This window comes from Hesperophylax consimilis, chromosome 3, assembly GCF_061612785.1.
Source record: "Hesperophylax consimilis isolate HC1 chromosome 3, BYU_Hcon_1.0, whole genome shotgun sequence".
In the NCBI taxonomy this organism is placed as follows: Eukaryota; Metazoa; Arthropoda; class Insecta; order Trichoptera; family Limnephilidae; genus Hesperophylax; species Hesperophylax consimilis.
This window is the reverse complement of record NC_142838.1, coordinates 30,620,161-30,643,622: the sequence shown is the minus strand read 5'-3', so window position 1 is coordinate 30,643,622 and position 23,462 is coordinate 30,620,161. Positions and strand designations below refer to the sequence as shown.

The following is a 23,462-nucleotide window of genomic DNA, read 5'->3' as shown; positions in this document are numbered from 1 at the left end:
TTAAATTTACTTGAACAAGATTTCAATTAGGGTATTGCAGTGATAAATATTTTGAAACCGTTATAATTAACACCAAGCAAATAATTTCATTGCAGGAATTCCATGTTCAATGGTAAAACCATGTGAATGAACAGTATGAACACGCTCAATGTAACTCAAATAGTCAAGTATATAAAACCTTCATATAAAATCAATATCATATAGCAGTAAGGGGCAAAAAGCAGAAATGTTGGATAAAAACCAAAAGTTTTAGCTAGCTAGAGGAGAATTGATAAAATTACAATAAACTTACAAAACGAAATGAGACTTGTACTCGAATGTTATTGAGCGGGAAATTACCGTAAGAGTCTGCAAAAAAATCATGCAATTGGCTAATGGAATGAATTATCCGAAAATGATGATCAAATGAACTGGATGCGTAAAGGAAGATTGTAGTAGGATGGGAATGGTGAAGAACCGGAGCCGATGTTCAGCATTTATGGAGGAGGTCATATTCCACCTAGAAATGCAGCGCAGCGCCCTTAATATTGTATCTTCAACCTGCAAACAGAGAACTCCCGTTGCAAAATAACACTTATAAATATAAGAGAGATAGAGAGAGTTGTTGCTAATCATCTATCTAAATAGCTCTAGCGGGAAAACCTTCTGTTCCTCCAATGAGATGGATTGAAAAACAGCTCTTGCATCCCCTATAGATCATACTTCCTTTCTACTGGAACCTTTTTTTAATGGCTTCCGCGGTAAACACCCTCGGGGAATTATGGTTATTTGCGCAGACCGATATTAAGCGTTCCCTTGGCCATAAATCAGAAGAAAAATACATAGTTCGCCTAAGAATTATTTTTCTTGTGAGATTTTAATTTTTCAATGTTCTGATCAGTCTCCCTCGGGGAAAGAGTAGGGAGCGGTAGCCAAGCGTAGTTAAAATTGAATAATTTCAACGAGTAACTTCACGCGCGCAATAATTTTATCTTCTTTCTTATATGTGGTTTATTTAAACAGTTTTGTTTTGCTTACCAGATGAATTTGTAATGCAACTCACGTTGTAGTTTGAAAAAAAATCCAGAAATTTTGATTTATTACATTAACAATGATAAATTTGTCATATGGAACTGTTGAAGTGGCTAACTAAATGCCACGCTATAAAGATTCGCGGTGGTATAATCAGGAACTAGTTAGTGCATGTGGCAATAAAAAAATACATAATAAAAATGAAGGTACGTTTACATATCGTGAAGTTCCTAATTTCTTATATATTTTAAGGCAGAACTAACGGAAAACGTTTTTTCAATAATATAACTCTTTTTAATCTACGCGGAATCAATCAAATCTCCGATTCATATGATCACATTTCACAAGTTCACGTAAAGTCTCACATCTAGACTAAACTATACCATACACTCTAATTCTTGTCTCTGTTCTTGCCCTGAGCTTTATGAACTCAACTGGTTCTCATGATCTTTCAGAAACACCCTTTTTCTGGCGATAATCAGGAAGAAACAGGAGCTGCATCTTAAATTCGCGGTAATTAAGTAATACCTAAAAAAGTTTATTTTAATAGAGTGTTCTCTTTTTATTTCCGTCAATATTATTGCTTTTTATCAATTTACTTTCTTTCCGATCTTTTACATTTATTAGAATTTATTTTATTTATTCATAATCATTTTTTAAAAGCATACGATTATGGTTCAAGGCGGTTTACGATATGGGTGTATCGGCAAGTACCCGACAAACTTTAACCAGCTATTCCTCAGCTTATTCCTCAGCACATTTGGGGTAAAAAATTTTATGGGTGCTTTGCTGTCCGGTAACATTTTTTTCCATTAAAAACAAAAAATAAATAAAAAATCCACACTCCGTCACTGTCATTTGCATTGTTTCTCGTGTTCAACAGCTGTTATTGGCAAGTGTGTCAAAAAGTGTCCTCGCTCTTTCGTACACACTAAATAATAATAGTTAAAAATGAGACGAATGGTGCCGTGCCATTTCGTTGTGCTTGTAAAAGCGCGCCAACGTAGGTACGTACGTACATTATTCAACGAAACTAGAACAAAATATTGTCAGATGGGTTTTCAAACTTTGAAAAAGGATAAAACATTGGTGACATGTGATGAAAGTGTGAACAATACATTTTTTATTAATTTTATTAATTTTTATATATATATACATATACATATCGTAAACATAAACATATATATATACTTTTTTTGAGAATACTGTCCATCTCAGTTGAGAAATCTATTCTCGTTTTTGAGATGGATAGTAGGGAAGATGCACGCTCTTCCCCGAATACTGAAAACTTTGAAGAAACCTTGAAGAACTCGAAGTATTCTAGCAATAATTTTTTTATCAGTCATTTTAAATAAAATACTTTAAAAAAACAGTGACATATTTTTCCTATGGTATAGGTAAAAAAATATACGGATGCCCAGGTAACTACCGAAAGAAAACATGGAGGAAAATGGAGGAGTTACCGAATACATAAAAAATGTTGAGAGGCGTGTTATCTTTTTGTTTCGAAATCTTTTGTTTTCTCTTGTCTTCGTTTGTTACTGTTGACTTTCACCTGAGAAAAGCGCTTGTTTTTTTAAGTGGTCCGCCCGTGATAAATGTTAAACACATCTGGTCGGCGTGTTTTTGCAGCGGGTAAACCCTTACAGATATTTTTCACTGGTAACGTATTTCGTGCACCAGCTGCTTCATTTTATTACTTGCGATTTATATAGAAATCTTCCTAAGAACTTATTTCCTAAAAATGTAGACACCGCGGTCCAAAATCATCGGTAGGTAGGTATGTACATTGAAAAAACAGACAAGTCTCTCTTTAACATTAGTTACACACAAGAGGCCCCGAAGAAAATCATTTCCCTCAGGGTCTATGTCATTTTCGGAGATATTGTGGAGGAGGTCTTTTTGAGAAGGGGGAGTTCTGGGAAGGAAAAAAAGGTATGGGGTGTTAAGAGTCGGGGGGTCAGTTTGCCCTGGAGTGACAGACGGATGAATTCATTCCCTTCCACCGAGGTGCAAGGCAATAGGTTGAGAGATCCGGTCGGAGAGGTCAAAGGGTCTTCCTCAACCGGCCTCTACCGATCCAGCCCGCCACTTGGTGGGCAGAGTGGTCAGACGCATCCACCGCTAAGACTTAAATTAACCTCATCCCATTAACACCCTTACTAAGTCAGCAAACGTAGCCAACCACTTGTGGTGAATTACGGCAGAGACGTTTGTCATCCAACAAATGGTTCCCAGAGCGACGGCACTGCACACAACCTGAATTGTAAATTATCCCAATACAAATTCATATATCTCTGAATCAATGCTCGATAGTTTTTCAGCGATGTCCATTTTCCATTCTTCCAGAGTCTAAAAATTGATCGTACAATATTTATATTAGATATAACAGATTGTCCCAGGTTCGTGTTCAGGAACAGGTTCTTTAGTTTCTCTTAGGTTATTATATCATATTTAGGGATGGGGTGAGGAGGTTCTTGTTGGCCGTTTGTCTGTGATAGCAGTGGTGTCACAAAGAGATTAGAATCTCTCACAATATCATGAACCCTTAATGTTTTTTTTTAGTTTATGGGTGGCGTTGGATACGTAAACCTTGACCAAAAGATTTACCTACTGGTTAAGGGAAACATAATATCACAATTCTTGACGTATTGACACATACAATGTTCAGAATAGAAATATTTCAAGAAATAGGTAGGTCATTAGGGACTCTCACAAGGAACAAAGATATTGATTTCTCAAATATTAGAAACAAGCCTCAAAGTTGTTACTTAATTAAGTATCTATTATGATATATATGTTGAACGCGCTCATCCATGGCTCGGTATATCGGTTGAGTTTAAGCTCGACTTGATTGGAATGTTGAGCTTAGCACGGCTCGGAACGTAATTCGTATATTGGTCTTAAGCCCAGATATCGGCAATATTACATGTATTGTATATGATTTTAATAAAGGAATATTTTTCATTTTCTTTGAAAACCAAACTCCTGTCTTTGTGAGTGATATATCTGTGCTCCCTAATGTCATCGCGAAATCGCGAATTTTCAAAATGCCAACGACATTCAAACAGCATGGTACTATATGTGAGAATACTAATTTTTAATATTATTAGTTTTGCTGGAGTAATTCGTTAAATTATGACGAACTTAATGTAACGCTGAAAACAAACTTTTCTGACGTTGAATCGTTCGACGAATATAATAGTCCATTCAATTTACCAAAATTTCGGTGAGACGCAAATGTCATATTGTTACTGATAGCGCCCCAGCGTCTAAAAAATGAACTATTATGCTGATTATCCAGGCTTAAGGGGCAAATTAAACTCGCTTAAATTTGCACGATGAATGTCATAGATAGCAAGGATACGGACTGCCTGATAAACTGGGCCTACAGTGTGAATTGAATTCGTAAAAGCTATAACTCTATAGTTACTTGGGGGGCGAGTTAAAATAATGAACGTATGCTATTTATAATTCTTATTTTAAAATTCTATTAAAAAAATAAAATAAACACGCCAAGTGAACTTCAAAGCAAATGGAATATCATTTCACCTATAAGAACAAAATCAGAATACGATAACAATATTTTATGGCTTTTCAAAGTTATCATTGACGTTAGCCCCCGAAGCTGTCATCGAAGAGCTAGTGATGGGACGCGATTACGTTTAAACACCGACTATCGATATTTCACAATAATATATATATTTTTTTAAATGTATTAATTTTATTGATTTTTATTTTTGTTGTTTATTAATGACTTTTCTATTCAAATACCAAATATTATTATTTTTAACTGTTTTTACGTATGAACTTTGATTGGAAAAATGGTACTTAAATGCATCTCTCCGGACGTAAATAGTTGCTTCTTGTGGTATTTAAGTTGAAACAAAGTTTTGTTTAAATAATTTGTGCGTAGTAGAGTAAAGAAATTTTACTCCTTCTGCTTCACAAAATACTCCAATTGGGGTTGCTAGAGTCTCACTGTCTCAGTACGGATGGAAGCAGTTAGGACTCTAGTACCGTATTCACATGAAAAATCGTGATTATTCATTAATGTTTGGTAGAGAATAATTTATCTCAATTTTTATGTGTCATAACTTATAATATCATAATTACAGTTTTCCAAGGGGAGAAAAAATGAAAGAAAAATTGATTTGATGCAACGTAGAGAAATGGAACTGGTTTCCTACTTGCCATAATATCATTTGCTCGTCTCACTTTGACCAAAATGATTTTAAACCAGTAATAAAAATTGGCAGACTTATTGCATGGGCTGTTTCTACATTCAAACTACAATTTATTTATAACTCTGCGTGATTTCTTTTTATTTTTTATAAATAATATTTTATGAATTTTATATTAAATGAGAAGAATAAAAAAAAATTCTTGAAAAAACAGTTGAACAAGTTTCTCATGTTTTAAACATTTTTTAATTTGATTATTTACAGCTCTCAAGTGGACTCACAATCTATTCTTTACTCACTACAGTTGCAGCGCAAACACCAAAAATAATTGAAGACTCGCATGGGGAAAAGTGGATCTCGAAAATTGCACATAAAACGTCAATAAGCTACCAAAAGGCTATATCAGAAGAAATTTAAATCAATGACAGATGTCATAAATGAATTAAAAAAATAAATCTGATTAATTCAGATCAACAATAGTTGTAAGAAAGCTCCGACAGTGGAGTCAGTGGAGAGACTAGGTGTAATATAAGGCTAACATCAGGATGTACCGTTAAAACAATATATACTGCCGGACTAAAAACTTTTGCAAACCCTTCACTCCTATTCTATTCTAGCTTAAAGCCTATAAATATGTCAGATAAAAGTTTTAAAAATGTTTCTGATTTCGAAAAACTCATACTTCAGCTAGTTCACGAAACTACCTACTCGAAACACTAACCACAAGGACCTATTTCAATGTTACCATTCACAAACAAATTATGCAGCAAACTCGCCAATTCCTACATAGTTTAGCAATTGAATATACCAATTTTTATTAGTTAACAACATAATTTTTTATGTCAAGATAATATTTCTTTTTATCAATAGTTTTTTTATATAATCCCATTGTGAACCACTGTAAATATTTTTTGCAACCATCGTTTATAACGATAACCCTTATGTAAAAACTTGTAAATATTTCAATCTACCCAGTGTAAATGCACCATGACTTTTTATCAAATGAAAGATAAACTTGAATAATTCAAGTGAAATGTCGATTTTTATGCCGATTTGTGTCTTGTAATCCCTACCCGTCTTCATTTGAAAGTATTGCTAATGATGAACGCTGTTGGAACGTGTAGAGTAAATAATAATACCGTCGCATAAACCTCTACAAATAGAAGAAAGGTACTTGCTTATTCTAGTCAGCGAAAAATACCTTGGCTTACATATTGATAAACATCTGACATTTAAACAACACGTAGAAAAATTAAAAGCAAAAATCATCCCACTAATTGGTGTATTTGGTAGAATTGCCCATCTCCTACCAACGGGTAAAGAGGGGCTTATACTTCAGTTTAATCCAGTCCCATCTAAATTATTTGATAGAAATATGGGGTAACACATACATTACATACCTAAATGATTTACAAACAATACAGAACAAAGTTATTTAAAATCTCTTCAATTATAACCTGGACACTCCCACAAAAAAACTGTATCAGGAAATGAAACTCTTGAAAATAAGAAAATTGTACAAATACAACATATGCCTCCTAATCTACAAAATCCAAAATGGACTTATACACACAAACACAAAATTTAAACAAACGTCACAAGTACACGAACATTATACTAGGCAACATAACAAATTGTACACACATGCTGTAAGGACTGAAAGTGGCAAAAGAGGCATTGGCCAAGAGGGTGTACAAATATACAATCTCCTTCCAGATAAACTTAAAACGGAGAGTATAAATGTGTTTAAAAAAAACTTTTTAATCTTAAGTTATTAGAACAATATTAGAAAACTTTTTTTTTAATGTTATATATTTAAGTTAAGAAAGTGAAATGTAAATTTCTTTTACCTTAATAAATAAATAAAAAAAATTTAAAAAAAAAATTTAAAAAAAAGAGAATCTGTTCTAGTATTAGTTTCAATGTAATTGGCACGTTTCATGTGCAGGTTTTCAATAGTATTGGTTAACAAAATCGGCGACATACGGTTCCATAGTAAAAATACTTGACAGCATATCTCTTCGTACTATTTCTTGTAGTGTATGTATATAAAGAAGTTTCAAAGTGTATTTCAAAATTTTCAAACTCACCTTAGTTCAAAAAACGAACAGTTTTTTTGTTTCTCCTTAAAGTTGCCAAAATGGACTAATTTACCCACTAATGTGGCGATATAATATTTAAGCTTAGATAAGTTTTCAGTAAAACGAACTCTGGGTAAATATACGCTCAATGTGATGTTTTTTATTATTAATAATAAGTAGTCCAGTGCGCTGCGGAAGCGCACTCTTATTTGAATGACGTGTGTGCTCAGTGCACACTCATCATAATTTCGCTTTGAATTAAAACAAGCAATGTTACACGTAACATACTCGTATTATGGTATTATTTGTTTAATGTCTCAGTGCACCTCGTCGCCATGAATTGGTCCCACTTCTCAAACACCGAATAGAGAAACGAGACAAAATTTCGAATAAGGAGCGGGACACATTTGTGCACAGCGCATTCCTTATGCATTAAAATGTCCACAAGTTCCTGGTCGCTACTTGCCTCATGCTCTTTGCAGGCTACAAGCTACATTATGAAGATTAAGAAACCCAAAGTAATAATATGACGTCGAACAGCGAACCGAAAAACGTACAACGTACGCAAGTACACAAGTCAACATGCAAACTCGTGAACGGGGAATTTTCAGTACGGAAATAAACATCTGATAGTATTATTACTCTAGTCTGATAGTATTATTATGCCAGCGTCTGGACGGTTTAGGCCCTCTGATTGGTCGAATTCAAATCGTTTGTTTGGGGCAAATTCCGCATAGGAAAATGTCACGCATTCTAGGGTTCCTTGAAAATGTCAATCGCTGCCTTACCGGCCGCTGGAGTAGTTTCCCTATTGGCCGACAGAGCGCACCTCTAGCGGCATAATAGCGAATAATTACATTTGAAATAATCCATAACAAATAAGTACAATTTCATCTATTCAAACTACCGTTTTAATACGCATTTAAAAAGAAAACAAACATTTGATTCAACTTAATGACAAAAAAGAAGATCTCTTTGCATTTACGATTTAAAAAAATATTGATATTCAATAAAATAAAATAAAAAAATTAAGTAAATAATAATTTCGCACCATTTTGGCAGAGTACGGATATGTTATATAGTTATTTACATATAAGTTCGATAATATTACGCGTTTGTTTAAACCAATAGAAAAACATGAAACAAAACCGGAAGCTAGAAACGCTTCGTTGATTGTAAAATTAGCCAACAAATCTCTAATCTGACATGCACTTATATGTATAATAAAATGTACATGTTGTCTATGTATATAATAAAATGATTGATTACGTTAGGTTAGGTTGGGTTATTATAGGTTCACTGTCACTTAAACTGGGCGAAGCCCACCCAAGTGCCGCCCGCAGGGCCTAGCAGGATAAAACCCACGGAGCGGCTTTTTAACTGCTAGTGTGTTATTATTTTTTTGTGTGTGTTACATCCGATTGATGTATAACATTGAGGCAATAACTATCGTATTATTGCGACAACTCCAACACGGAGTCACAATTGGATACCCTCGTACGCCATAAACAAAATTTGGGCAATGATTATAAGGATGTTGTTGACATATTTAAAACATAAATCACTAAATGAAAACCGGTTTTCGTAGAATTTATACCGGCAAGCAGAACAACAAATCTAATAAAACAAACTACCTAGCTCTGATTCAACTTATTTAATGTACTATTCTTAAAACCACTCGAACAATTTTTGGCATATTATGGTAAGTTCGCGAAAACGTTTTGAGCTATCGCTTGTCATAATGTGCCAAATTTATAGAACCTTTAATTTCAAAACCTTGATTTCAAAATATCTCTTAAATCTCCACTAGTGATTGGTCATGACTCCTTTTATAAAGAGCAGGAGCAACGTTACCAGCTCAATACATTCGTACAGTTAGAGTCGACTCAAGTGAATGGGAGCCGTGAGCTCAGAGTGTACCAGCAATGAGAATACTGTGCTCACCCGATACGACTTGCTCGCTACAGCTCCCCCGGTAAGGCTCCCCCGCTACTGCCTCTCGATATGGCTCCCAGCTCCCGATGATACGACTGTTGTTATAGGAGCATCGCCTCGTACCACTGGAAAAATAAGGTGCTAGGTACTTAGTAGGTTCATATGTTCAAGTCCAGATTTCGGACTGTCAGACGAGGTTCACGTCTCTGAGATAATCTTGGATAATTTTAATGGCGCTGTTTTTCTTAAATTTTTCCTGAGAAAAAAATCTGACCTTTCAATTGAGCCGTGACACGTTTTACCGAGAGTCGTCCAAATACTGCTCATCGAAAAGACCTAGCTAAATTGTACGGCTCACTCATGAACGACTCATCGCTACTCTTCATCACTTTCTTCCTATGTATTATTTTTGTTTTATTATTCATAACTAAACTAATCATTTAAGATTAAGACCTATTCTCATCCTAGATGAAATTACTTAGATATTGTATGGACACACGAAATAAGTACTTCAACTTAAAAATTATCTATAAATGAACAATAAGTGCACTACTCAGAGAAAACCAATTAATTGTTGTCTTTTTCTGTTACCAACATGAAAAGATAAGAGTAATTTATTATTTAATTATTAAAAACAATATTAGCGATTCCTACTAAACGAAATACAATCCCATCTTGGTAGAGCGGTGCCCCAACAAGGCAAGGGTCCTTGGTTCGAGTTCTAGATGTGACCGAATCTTTTCTGTTTCAAATTTTCGTTTAATATTGTTTTCAATAATTAAATATTACAATTTGAGGTTTCACTCATTAAGTTATACCAAAAATCAAACAAGTAATTTAAAATAAATAATCACGCAAAACCTAATTAGGTAAGTACCATTAGGTTTTGAGTGATTATTTATTTAAAACAGAAAAAGATTCGGTCACATCTAGAACTCGAACCAAGGACCCTTGCCTTGCCGGGGCACCGCTCTACAAAGATGGGATGGTATTTACCTAATTAGGTTTTGAGTGATTATTTATTTAATAAATTACTTGTTTACTTAAAAAATAAACAAGTAATTTATTAAATATATAATCACTCAAAACCTAATTGGGTAAGTACCATTCTATGAAAAACCTTTGTCATATTCTAAAATCAGGCAAAAGCAGTGAGGAATGTCTAGAAATATATACAGTAAAAACCTTGTGAATTATTTTGTTGATGAGTAGAATACTTAATGTGTGGAACAAATTCAAGGCCTTTTCAATTAAATTTGTTGCTACATTTCGTGAATTCGCTACCTTTGAATATATTCACAAACATGCTGCGAAAAACGTAAAAGCTTTGCGACTTTTTTCCAAATATATGTTGCGTACCTTTTTTCCAAGACGTGATGCTTTATGTCCCCCCAACTATTTTGTGTACGTTCCACGTATTGTCCAGCGATCGCCAACCTAAACCTAGATAGCACCAGTGTGTTTTCGTTTAAACTCTTTTTTTATATTATCCTAAGAGATTCAATTTAGATGAATCGGGGCATATTTTTTTTTAATCGCTTAAAATGTTGATATTTCCGAGAAGCAATGAAATTGGATACGAGAAAAATCTCAATTTTATCCAATGTTTTTGAATGTACCTAAGTATTAACGTTTTGTATGCTTGCCATAATGATGAAAATTTGTAAAACCTAAAAAATATTCATCGGCTTTAAGCCGCAGTAAGCAGTTTTAATAAATTAAATTAATGTTTCCATATTTAATATTTTGAGGAATAGTATTAATTAAATATTATCGTAACTGTATATATATGACCCGAAGCGCTCAAGTAAATAACGACTATTAGATTATTTGTAAGTTCTCCCACTTTCTCATAAACGATATGTAACAAAAGTAAGGTGAGAGCTTTTAGAGGCGATACCATTATTTGTGTGTCGAAAATCTGCCCAGGATATTCAATTTCATGTCTGTTAACACCAATTTCTACTAAAGAAAACAAGACTAGTTGTCGCTAAAAAGATTGCCAATCTCTAATACAGTACCTCTCCAGCGAGGGCACCCCGCATTATTTGACTAATGCGTTTCCCTTGTCTCGGACCATTAACGCCATCTCACGGTGAAAAAAGGAAATACAAGTCGTGCCCAGCGGCAACAAGATGGCGGCAAACGTGACAGCTGCACAATGACAGTTGTATTACGCGAGGTGCGTTGAAACAGGATACACTAGATTAACCTTTCTGAGGAACTTGCATTAGAAATAGATCAAGTGATTGATGTTGTTACCTTTTCTTACAGCTTATTTAACCCTTGAGACGATTCCTTCGTGAAAAGGGCGCTTTTAAAGTTATCTTAGATATTTTAAAATGGGTTTCTATAGTGAATGGCACTTTTTTTTTTCATACGATCAATGCTTCCAATGGTAGCTTTATGCCCACGTAAATCATAATGTTTTATATTCTGAAAAGTATAACCACCAGAAAACAGATTATTAAAAACGTTTATAGTTAGTTTTATTTAAGAATTTTTCTCAGCTTTGCATTATGGAAAATGTTGATGGTTTGAAAATGAATAAATTAATTGTAAGAAATTTTATAATATACTGCCGTACAGCTACTGTCTTTCATATAAAAAATCGTGTTGCTTATCGTAGTGACCAGATTTTGTTAATTGTGTACTATAAGTAGGTACCTGACATTAAGAAGAGAAGCGGTAAACAGAAACATAACAGTTAAATAATAATAACAAAGGACGGAGAAAGAGATGTATTGATTTAAGGGGCGTACCTGACTTACTTTAACTGGTGATTAATGACATTATTAGGAGTAAAAAATGGAAATCTAATTTTGGTGTGGTGACATTTTTTTAAATGCAATGTTTTAGAAAAAAAAATATTAGTCACCGGAAACTAAAATTGAACTTAAAATAACGTCAGGAAATACAGGTTAACGTAAGTCCGCTACATCTATTAACACCTGTATAAATAAAAGTTGAAAACAATCAGTGTTAAATCCAAATCCAGTCCGCCTCGGCACAATGAACTCCCTAGTGAGGAGAACTAAGAGAAACCTCAAGATTTAGCTTCATGCTTCATAATTGATTATTTACAGATTTTAAAAAAGTTATGAATAGTTATGTCATGACCATCTTTAAATGCAAGCCAAAAATTAAAAATAAAGTGGGTATTCGTGAATTATGTAAAATAATAAAATATTAAATAGTAAAAAAAAATGTATATATATTATTATATATAGTTTACGCATAACATAATATTATAACATAGAATCTAAGTAAGAATCGTGGCTCCCTTATCAGGCACAAGAGCTCCTCTTTTCTGATAAGGTATACATGACCAATTATGAACCTAAATATTATATTTTGCAAAATATGTATGTATTTATGTAACCCATGTGATCTATATTAAAATAATAAAAAAATTAAAAAAATTAATTTCAATGACCTTGCAGGCTTTGTAAATTAGTGCGCAAGATTGTTAAAGAACGTGCCCGTTTAGAAAGTGATGGGCATGATAGAAACATTTAAATGATCGAAATATTTTAATCTAAATAATAATATTTGTATGGTTTGTATAGCGCCGTTTTTTTGCAAAATCACCTGAAGAGCGCTGTACAAATTTATAATACATTTATACAATGATCCATGTCATTACTAACTGTATATGGAGATAATATACATTACCATAATTACCTGGTAGGTCACTTAAGATTAACACTTAATTAACATTAACTAATTGTTCATCAGTGAAATTTAGATACAGGTTTTAGGACATAACTGGAAAATTGGATATAATTGGACTTTCTCTCAGGAATGGTTTATTTTATTTAAGGGTATGACAACATAAAAAGTAAGTTTTACGTTTAGACCTGAATTCTGTTGGACTTGTTATGGATCTTAGTTCCGGAAGAAGTTTATTCCAAGCCTTTGGCTCAGATGCTCCGAAAGCGCGATCACCAAACTTGTTATTTGGCTTGCGCTTAGTTTCCACCAGTATGCTGACGGCTGATAATGTTATAGATCTAAGAGTTGACTGCCTCAGTTCAGTGTTTTCCGGGTTCAGAGATGTATGGTGGGGCCATTTCATCGATGAATTTAAACACCATCCAGCACAATTTGTACTGGATTCTAGACATTCAGTTATATGGATCTTGAGACTCTTGATTTCATTTGGAGCACAGTAAAAATAAACTTGCTGATCGTCAACGTAGCAGTGATTATTTTGGCGACATCATTTGTAAAAAGGATGAAGAGAAGTGGACCCGAAATGGATCCCTAGGGTACCTATCACTAAAGAAAGTGTTGCAAAGTTAGACATTAAAACGAAGTGAAACATCAAAAGAATCGAATGATTCATCGGATTAATTGCTTGGAGCTCAGTGGGAGCAATAGATGCGGACAGAGGCTTTTTTGGCTAACGGGATGACGATGGAGGGTGGCACTAGACACAACGGGAACATTTTGGTACGTACTGCACTTGCAAAAAATGTTTTCATACTGGCAATGATACGTTTATTGTTTACTTTTTATGATGTTGCAATGAGGCCCAATCTATTCATATGCCTATTTTCAATGCGTTTTCAAGAATTTTAATGCTTATTCTTCCATTAAGTCATTCTTCAATAGAAAACTAATAAAAATATTTCATCCTAACGAACATAAAAACCTGAAAACTAAACATAAACCGAATATCATATTTATAATCGTATATCGGACCGATTGGGTATTTACCAAAAAATACATACAAAACCTTAAAATACATGTCAAACTTAGATTTTTCATAGAGCGCGCTCGGTGATGTTTTTTCACATATATTTTTTTTTCACAAATATGGCGTCAAAAAAATTATTAATCACCTTTCCAACTCAGAATGCCATTTTTTACACAAACTGAATGCACGGGCGTCGTAAATTCCAACCTAAAATATGCATTTTTGTTCACGTACAATATTTGATAACAAGCACATAACAACTGCGTAATCCCAAATGCATATTAAATCATATTAGGTAGTACGTAACACAAAGTACCTACGGGAATTGTTTGTTTTTATTTTAATTTTTCGTGAAGCATTCCGAGATATTTTTGACGTATCTTGGATTTGGGAATCGATTTAAGTTTTTTTTAATAAATTGACTAACGTTCCACATCGATTGCATCTGGCTGTGATTTCGAATGACTTTTCACAGAACTGATTAGTCGTTTAATGATGTTTCAAAACGATTGACTCGGATTTTGGTTTCGAATGATTTTTGACAAAATCGATTATTTTTTCGATGATGTTTCAAAACGACTGTCTTGGATCATGGTTTAAAATGATTTTTGACAGAATCAATTCCTTTTTCAGTGACTTTTTAAAATGATTGTTTCATTTCGAATGATTTTTGACAGAATCGATTGTTCAAGAATCGATTTGACCATGACCATCATCACCACGATCTTCTATGATTCGTCGATTGTGCCCATCGCTACACTTAGGTACCGAATTGATCATTTTTACGGCTAAACACACTCTAGTGCATTTTCCTTCATTGTTCAAACCTGGCGGCGCGCGGATAGTTGGATGGTATGACACGCGAGAAAAACTTTCAATTTGTTGGCCTGGCTGAAGAAATAAGTCGCGGACTATTTTCAGCACGGGGCGGATGATACAGATGATAATAATACAGCGCGTGATAACCCTTCATGTTGAAATCCCGTGCAAATCCCGTTTTTGTCGTCGCTCCCCGCTAAACAAGATATAGCTGCTGAATAAAATATGACAAGAATGGGGATTGAAAGGAACAGTGATAGTCCGAGGTTAGAAGCAGTTGGCAGTTGTACTTGCTTTGAAACGCAATTCTATCATCTCCAGCGTTTTAGAGTCATTTATGACAATCATTTATTTTATAAAATATTTTATTCTATCATGCGGAAATACTTATTTTTTTGACGTTGTAATAAAATCCTAAAAATAGCCTGAATGAATAATTTATATTTCGCGCCGCTATCGTAACAATCGGTTAAACTTTAAAAACTTTTTTTTATTATATTAATGTAAATGTTTCAGTTTTCTTATAAATTGCCCAATTAAAACGAATGTGGTTTACCAAATATCGGGTTCTCCGAATTTTTCTACTATTCTACTATAAAAAATAAGTAAAAATTTTGTTGGCGTTTTTGACAAATTTTTCATTTTCGAAACAGAAATTTTATTTATTTTTCGGAATAACTTTATTGAGTAAAACCTCAAATTGTAATATTTAAATATTGAAGACAATAAGATGTCGCACATTAAAAATAAAAAATAAGATAGGTTTATCTAAAAAGACGCTGTCTGGATTGCAATTAGTTCGGGTTGAATCTTGCGATCACACATAAAGATAGTTGCCAATAAAAATGTGCGGTGAAAAAATTAAGACAATGTTAGTAGTTCTTATTCGAAGTATGATACAGTTAAAAGTGACCAAGGGGAATAGGGTCCCATTAGCTCAGTTGGTAGAGCACTGTCCCGGAAAGACAAGGGTCCTGGGTTCGAGTCCCAGATGTGACCGTTTCCTTTTCTGATTTTTCTGTTTCAGATTTTCGTTTAGAAATCACTAATATTGTCTTCAATATTTAAATATTACAATTTGAGGTTTTACTCAATAAAGTTATTCCGAAAAATAAATATTCATTCTAGACTTGCAGAAAAGTCAACAGATGTCGCACATTAAAAATAAAAAATAAGATAGGTTTATCTAAAAAGACGCTGTCTGGATTGCATTTAGTTCGGGTTGAATCTTGCGATCATACATAAAGATAGTTGCCAATAAAAATGTGCGGTGAAAAAATGAAGAAAATGTTAGTAGTTCTTATTCGAAGTATGATAGAGTTAAAAGTGACTGAGGGGAATAGGGTCCCATTAGCTCAGTTGGTAGAGCACTGTCCCGGAAAGACAAGGGTCCCGGGTTCGAGTCCCAGATGTGAACGTTTCCTTTTCTGATTGTTCTGTTTCAGATTTTCGCTAAGAAATCACTAATATTGTCTTCAATATTTAAATATTACAATTTGAGGTTTTACTCAATAAAGTTATTCCGAAAAATAAATATTCATTCTAGACTTGCAGAAAAGTCAACAGATGTCGCACATTAAAAATAAAAAATAAGATAGGTTTATCTAAAAAGACGCTGTCTGGATTGCATTTAGTTCGGGTTGAATCTTGCGATCATACATAAAGATAGTTGCCAATAAAAATGTGCGGTGAAAAAATGAAGACAATGTTAGTAGTTCTTATTCGAAGTATGATACAGTTAAAAGTGACCGAGGGGAATAGGGTCCCATTAGCTCAGTTGGTAGAGCACTGTCCCGGAAAGACAAGGGTCCTGGGTTCATGTCCCAGATGTGACCGTTTCCTTTTCTGATTTTTCTGTTTCAGATTTTCGTTTAGAAATCACTAATATTGTTTTCAATATTTAGAAATTTTATAATTTTAAAATAGTTTCTAAAACAGTATTTGTGATTACGGAAAATTAAAAAAGTATCTAGCGCGTTTAAAATAAACAGAAAATATTAGAAACAAAACACAAGTATTGAAAATACTGAAAGGTTAATTATCTATTTTATATTCAATATGATTATTGAGTTGAATTGAGAGCCGAACGTACTTTCTTTTTTAGTTTTTTAACAACCAAACTAAAAAAAAAACGAGTAAAGAACTAATTTATATCATTTTATTATATTATTTAAATAGTTATATTGAAAACATAATCAGTTTGCAAACCTAACCTATCCTTAGTATTCAAATTATTCCGGATAATATGTAGATGTAGTCTAATAATTTTTTATTATATGAGGTGCATTAATATCGGTATGTTTATTATGCATGATAATGAAAAATTTAGGGGTCCACAAGATTCAAATGGGGGTACATACGAGCCGACTCCCATTTACCTCAAGTCAACATTTAGGAATTCCGTAAATGACACAATACACCTAACACAAATAACACAGTTTATGTTATAGGTACACTGAAAAAAATGAGTTAGCTAAAGTGTTAAGCTAATTGAAGTTGTGTAACCATCGCCTAAACTTCAGCTACTACTTCTCAAACTACTTTATGAGCAGATACCGTCGTTGTTTAGTAAAATGTGCTTGAGCTATTACAACCAAACTTTAATAATAGCATACTAAAAGCTTACTTACCTAAACAAAATGATCGGTTTTGTCAATTGAGCTAAAGTAATTTACTTAACCTATTTCACTTTAGTAACTCAAGTTTATGTGTTACTTCCCAAAGTATTTAGCTAAATTTAACTAAACATCTAGTTTGGTTAAATGCTTGGTTCAAATAGCCAAACTTAGGTTGGAATATCTAAATTTGGTATTTTTACATAACAATTAGTTGCTTTGCACAAACTAGAGCAAAGTGCAACAAAACTTTAGTTAAATCTCCCGAACTTTGGTATATTTTTTCGTCGTCGCTAGAGGTCCGATGACGCAGCTGTTTATTTATGACGCGCAGTTCTCAGTTCGCCATAGTTCGCACCATACGTGAATTGACGTTCGTTGCGAATTTATTTTATGATAACCGCTGTTCTTAGTTCCTAGTGATAATGGCAGACAAAACTGTTGAGGATTATTTAATTTCTTGGAATCTGGAATAGAATCTGTGAAAGAAACATTTAAAGGTGAGTTTTCTTTTTTCATTTGTTTATTGATTTAGAATTTAGATCATGGAACTATGATATACATTATGATAATATCCATTCTTTTTGATTTAGAAACTGGCACCTTCATTATTCTATGACTTAAGTACGCAATAGATTTAGTAGATTTGTATTTATTATGTACCTAGTTTGAAGAGTGCGTGTGGACGCTACAACCAAGATTGTGTCAGGAGTCATGACACAGGTTACAGAGAGTGGTATATAAAAAATGATAATAATAATTGGATGACTTGTATAGCGCCGTTTTTGTGCAAAATCACCTCAAGGGCGCCTTTATTTCTTTGTTCGTTTCCGCCAGTATTATTTTGTATTGAACGAATGTTGTTTGAAACTGCAGTATTTTCTAAGTTACAGTTTTACCCTAGCCAGAAACTAGAACCAACCAAACTAGCTTTGAAATCGTACCGATGGATGGTCAATCATAGCAGGTTATGTTTAATTTTAATAAATGTGTATTGCAATTATTAATTCGGACATAAAATTTTGAACATTGAATTCTATTGATTTTTTTGGAAGGGGTGTGTTTTTTTAAATACAGGGTGACCACCTATTGTTTATGTTTACATTGGAAATCTTCACCTAAATGAAATAATTTCATTATTAAAACTATTTTATCTCCGCTTGATTCATGATACAGGGTGTTCGGTATCTGCTGTTGTATAAATATACATTTTTTTAATGAATAATTTTCATTCATTTGAAAAATAAATTTTTATTTTCTTGTTTTGAAATTTTTTTTATTTTCTCGTCGTTTTTTTCTTTATTTCAGAATAAGCCATAGACTCGAAAACACTCCTGATAATATCTGAAGATGATATTAAAGAATTGATTCCGACTATAGGGCACCGGGCACTGTTTACGGAACACATTAATGCGCTCAAGGATGTTATTAATCCACCTGTCATAAGTGTAAGTTTTTAAAAGCAGTAATGATGATATATTGTATACCTAGGCCTTTTTTGGCTAACCATTTGGAAATAGTTGTACCGGACGCGATTTTGATACAAAAATAATAGTATTTAAAATAATAATTCCTTTAATTAATGAATAAATCGACTGCCGGGGGGGGTCAAGCAATTCCAAAGGGATAAAAACAAAGCTTGACCCCTTCACCCCTTCTTTCCCCTTTGTGTACATACCTGCTTTTTGTTTCAGATTGAAGATATACCTTCAACTTCCAAACAAACAACGCCCATATATTATCAACACGATGACTTCGTTTAAAATGACATTTCCTTGTTTGAAAATATAAACAAATCACAAAGAATAACGCAAGAAGCTTTTGAAGAGCAAATTTCGAATGTAAGTTAAATAATTTTAGTAAGTTTCAGATACCTAAGTAACTTAGGTTAATTGTTTTATACATTCCGATCTATGTATTTTAGTAGTGGCAGCGTAGAATAGCCGCCTGTGACTAATATTATGATGATTTTAGAAGTGGTTATTAGTTATGTAATCAATATACAATTTAATTTTGTTTTCTAGGACTTACGCAATCATCTCCTATCAATCAATGAAGGGCAAGCACTTTTAATGCAGTTTGAGTCAAAGGGTCTGTTGGAAAATTCTGCCAGACTGTGCAGTACTATTATAAGTAAGGAATTGCAGGGAAATCCAGATAGATCCATTACAAGCAAGAGATTTTATGAATTTGCTTTTCAAATCACCAAAATCTTTAATAAAGAAAGCGCAGCTGTATATTTCACCCCATATGTGTGTTTTGGGCCTACCCAAAAAGTTGCTGCTTAAGGTAAATTACTAGACACATACAGGCAGCGCCGAAAAGAATTTGCCAAATCAGGACACAAACAACTTTTACTATATTTAAGAAAAACTTATAATAAAAAATTATAATATAAATTTGTGTATGATCAAACGTGTTTTCTTTTTTGAGGCTTTCTGGTAGCTGGAAACAATATTTTGAGAGACGATTCTTAACAAAATAACTTTTATATGAATGAAGTTTTTAAGTACATTCTAGTCTTACAAAACATAATATTTATTTATTTGGGTTTCATCTCTCAAAAGAGTTGTAATAAACTACCTGCAACTCAAAGTATTTAACCCATGATTCTGAATTATGGGTATAATCCTTCGAGTTGATGGTGGTTACATTTACACCCTGTATTGTTTTCAGCTAAACTGTAAAGCTGCACTTCCTATTTAATATAGATAATCTAACCAAAAAGCTAAGCTACAGTACCTAAAGCTAGCCAGCAGTAGAGAGCTAAAACACCTATATCGGTAGGGCCATTCCAACCGAAGTTTAGTTAATCAACCTAAGCATTTTGTAATATTAACTAAATAATAAGGTTACTACATCTAAACAGTTTTTTTTTTCTAACCAAACACTACAAAATGGTTTAGGTATATAATTTTTAGTTTAGGTAACACAACTAAACACAAAAAGCTGTCTCAACCGATTAGTTTAGCTAGAATATCTGAATCGTTAAGCTGTCATAAATACAGTTTAGGTAACATAACTAAACACAAAGCTGTCTCAACCGATTAGTTTAGCTAGAATATCTGAATCCTTAAGCTGTCATAAATACAGTTTAGGTAACACAACTAAACACAGAAAGTTAGAAAGCTGTCTCAACCGATTAGTTTAGCTAGAATATCTGAATCGTTAAGCTGTCATAAATACAGTTTAGGTAACACAACTAAACACAGAAAGCTGTCTCAACCGATTAGTTTAGCTAGAATATCTGAATCGTTAAGCTGTCATAAATACAGTTTAGGTAACACAACTAAACACAGAAAGCTGTCTCAACCGATTAGTTTAGCTAGAATATCTGAATCGTTAAGCTGTCATAAATAAACTGCTGTTTAGCAAACAGTAGCTAAAAGTTCGGCAGTCACCACAGCAACTAAACTGTTTAGTAGATAATTACTGAACATTTTGTAAATAGTACCTAAACATTTCTTTCAGTGTACTAATAATGGACTGAGAAATTACTTAATTGATTTTTGTATTTTTATATTTCGTAAAGTTGTTTATTGGGGTATATAAACATAGATACACGTTCCTTTTCTCGTCAGAATTAATATATTGAAGCAAAACTTTGCAGATTTCACTTGTTTTTGAAAAACGTCCAGGGTAACGTTTAACAACATTTAAATGTACTTCACATACACTTAAAAACTAAGTTTGAGGACATTTTAACTATGGAAATGGAAGAATCGGAAATCATGTGACTATTATGTGTCATCATGTGTCTTTTAACTATGGAAATCGAAGAATCGGAAATCATGTGACAAGAAGAAATGAACGGAATAAGCACTGACAAAAAATTTAAGGGGCAGCTCTGTGGGGCTAGCTGCAGAAAGAAATTCCCGTTGCTTATCCTGCTTCATTTTCATTTGGTTTAATACTTCACAAGGGCGCCTCTGTCTGCACAATGCAAATAAAGAGGAACTATACCGCCACCCGGTTGTTGGACAAGCAAGGGAAGGGAATTTTTTTACGAAAAAAATAAACGATTACCACATAGGACGTTAATAGTTTAAGGAAAATTCAATATTCGGCAGGCAGGGGGTGTACGGAAAAAAATATTTGACAAGTGGTCTACGGGGCAAAAAATATTGGGAACCTCTGGTTTAAATACAGGTAAAAAAAATTGATTGTGCAAGGAAAAATAAAAATTCTTCTAAGAAAAAAAAAAATTGTATGGAAAAAGAAACAATGCATTTTCTAAAACAGTTATTTTTCTTTTTTGCTTTTACCACTGTGTATATTATTCCGAAGTTAGTGTTCCTTACCCCCGGGCAGTAAGGTGTATAAATAAAAATCTATTTTGGTAAATTATTCACAGTCATATAAAACCGACAAAATAATTATTTTTACTTATAAAATTCATGGTATTTCATTGACATTTACAAGATATATTGAATACACATACTAGGCAACTGCCTGTTTCACATTGGTTAGTATAAAATAACTATAATGTATTGTTATAATAATTGTAATTGTAAATAACTATTATAATTATAAATAATTTAAAATAATTAAAATTAATAATTATAATTATAATAACATATAGATGATCCAGAAGTTTCAATTGTTCCAATTATTTATTCATACTTACCTATTGCGTAATGTTATTCTATTTTCCTTATAATTAGTATAACTTGCTCACCCAGCACAAGAACCAGTTTGAGATTGCGATTGTAAATATATTTTGTACCGATATGTAATTTATATAACACCACTGTACGCACATATATCTATATTAAATATTTTTAAAAAATATATATTTATATGTAAATCTTATTATTAAGAGTAGGTACATCCTAGAATAATCCAGAAAATGGTCATTTATAGAAAATCTATTATTGATTTGATGAATTGTTCAAATTCTGAGAAACAACCCGTCCTAAGCTAATTACAAAAGCAGTATAACATTTTTCCAAGGTCTTTGATTTTATATTCAACCTAACTGGAAACCATTTATAAATTTGTTTCAAATGGCTTTCACAGAGGTCACCTTTTATCAAAAGTTTTACGAGTTTCTGCCAACTGGTTCAACAAACCTTGCGGCGGAATGGGGGAGCCTTTTCTAATATTTATATGTCCATAAAAAAAAAGTTTTCCCGATAATGTTCACAAAAAAGTATAAAAAAAGAATCGCCCCCGGGTGGGCTCGAACCACCAACCTTTCGGTTAACAGCCGAACGCGCTGCCAATTGCGCCACGGAGGCCAATGGCAATGTCGCCAAATTAAGAAAACAGGTCGATCGATGCTCTTAATCCTAACCTGATAAAAAACAGCAATTAGGTATAGTACCATTATAAATACATTATAAACTCGATTTTATTTCTAAAGATTGTGAACCAAAATAAATCATATATCGCATTTGCTCACTATTGTAGCAAAAATGTTATGATTATTATACAATCATATCAAAGTATTTATGGAATTCCAAAAATAATATAATATTTATGATCTTGTGAAATCTTAAGTAGTGAGTATTTTAAGAAGTTACTCATAGATGGCACTAGTTTAAGAGGTTACCTATAAATGGCACTAGATAGTAGTTTAAGAGGTTACCCATAGATGACACACAGTTGTAGATATTGCAGGGATTGAGTCTATAATAAATTCTAATGCAACCTTATGGACGAAGTCCAGAATAATACCTACCGTCTGCTAAAGAAGCCATTGTATCTATCAAGTGTTTTGTAGACCCGGAGTTTTATTAAAAAAATATTAATTTTAAATATAATATTTATTTTTTTAATTACTAGTGATTCAAATAATCACAATAAGACACATACAAAGTACTAGTTTTTCAAAAATATCAAACAAAATAAGAATTTTAAATAAAATGGTATAATAAACATATATGTTTTTTTTTCTTTTAAAATGAAAGACAAACATTTACATTTCCGGGTTACGAATAACCTGACAATTTTTAAAAATGTCCTACTACCGACACAGAAAGCGAAAAATATTGCTTGTGTTGTGATAGACGACTTAGCAAGCCGAATCATTGAACTCACTACGCCTGGGGGGACCCAAACGCGATGTCAACTCAGCATTGAAATATTAGTGTATGCAACTCAGCCACCGACT

The 23,462-nt window shown here is 33.1% G+C and overlaps 1 non-coding gene across 1 annotated transcript; it reads right to left on the bottom strand.

Moving 5' to 3' along the window:
- Positions 1–22,514: 22,514 nt before the first annotated feature.
- On the bottom strand, positions 22,515–22,587 carry TRNAN-GUU (transfer RNA asparagine (anticodon GUU)). Its single transcript has one exon. It is a non-coding gene; the product is annotated as a tRNA-Asn (tRNA).
- Between the last annotated feature and the right edge of the window lie 875 nt (positions 22,588–23,462).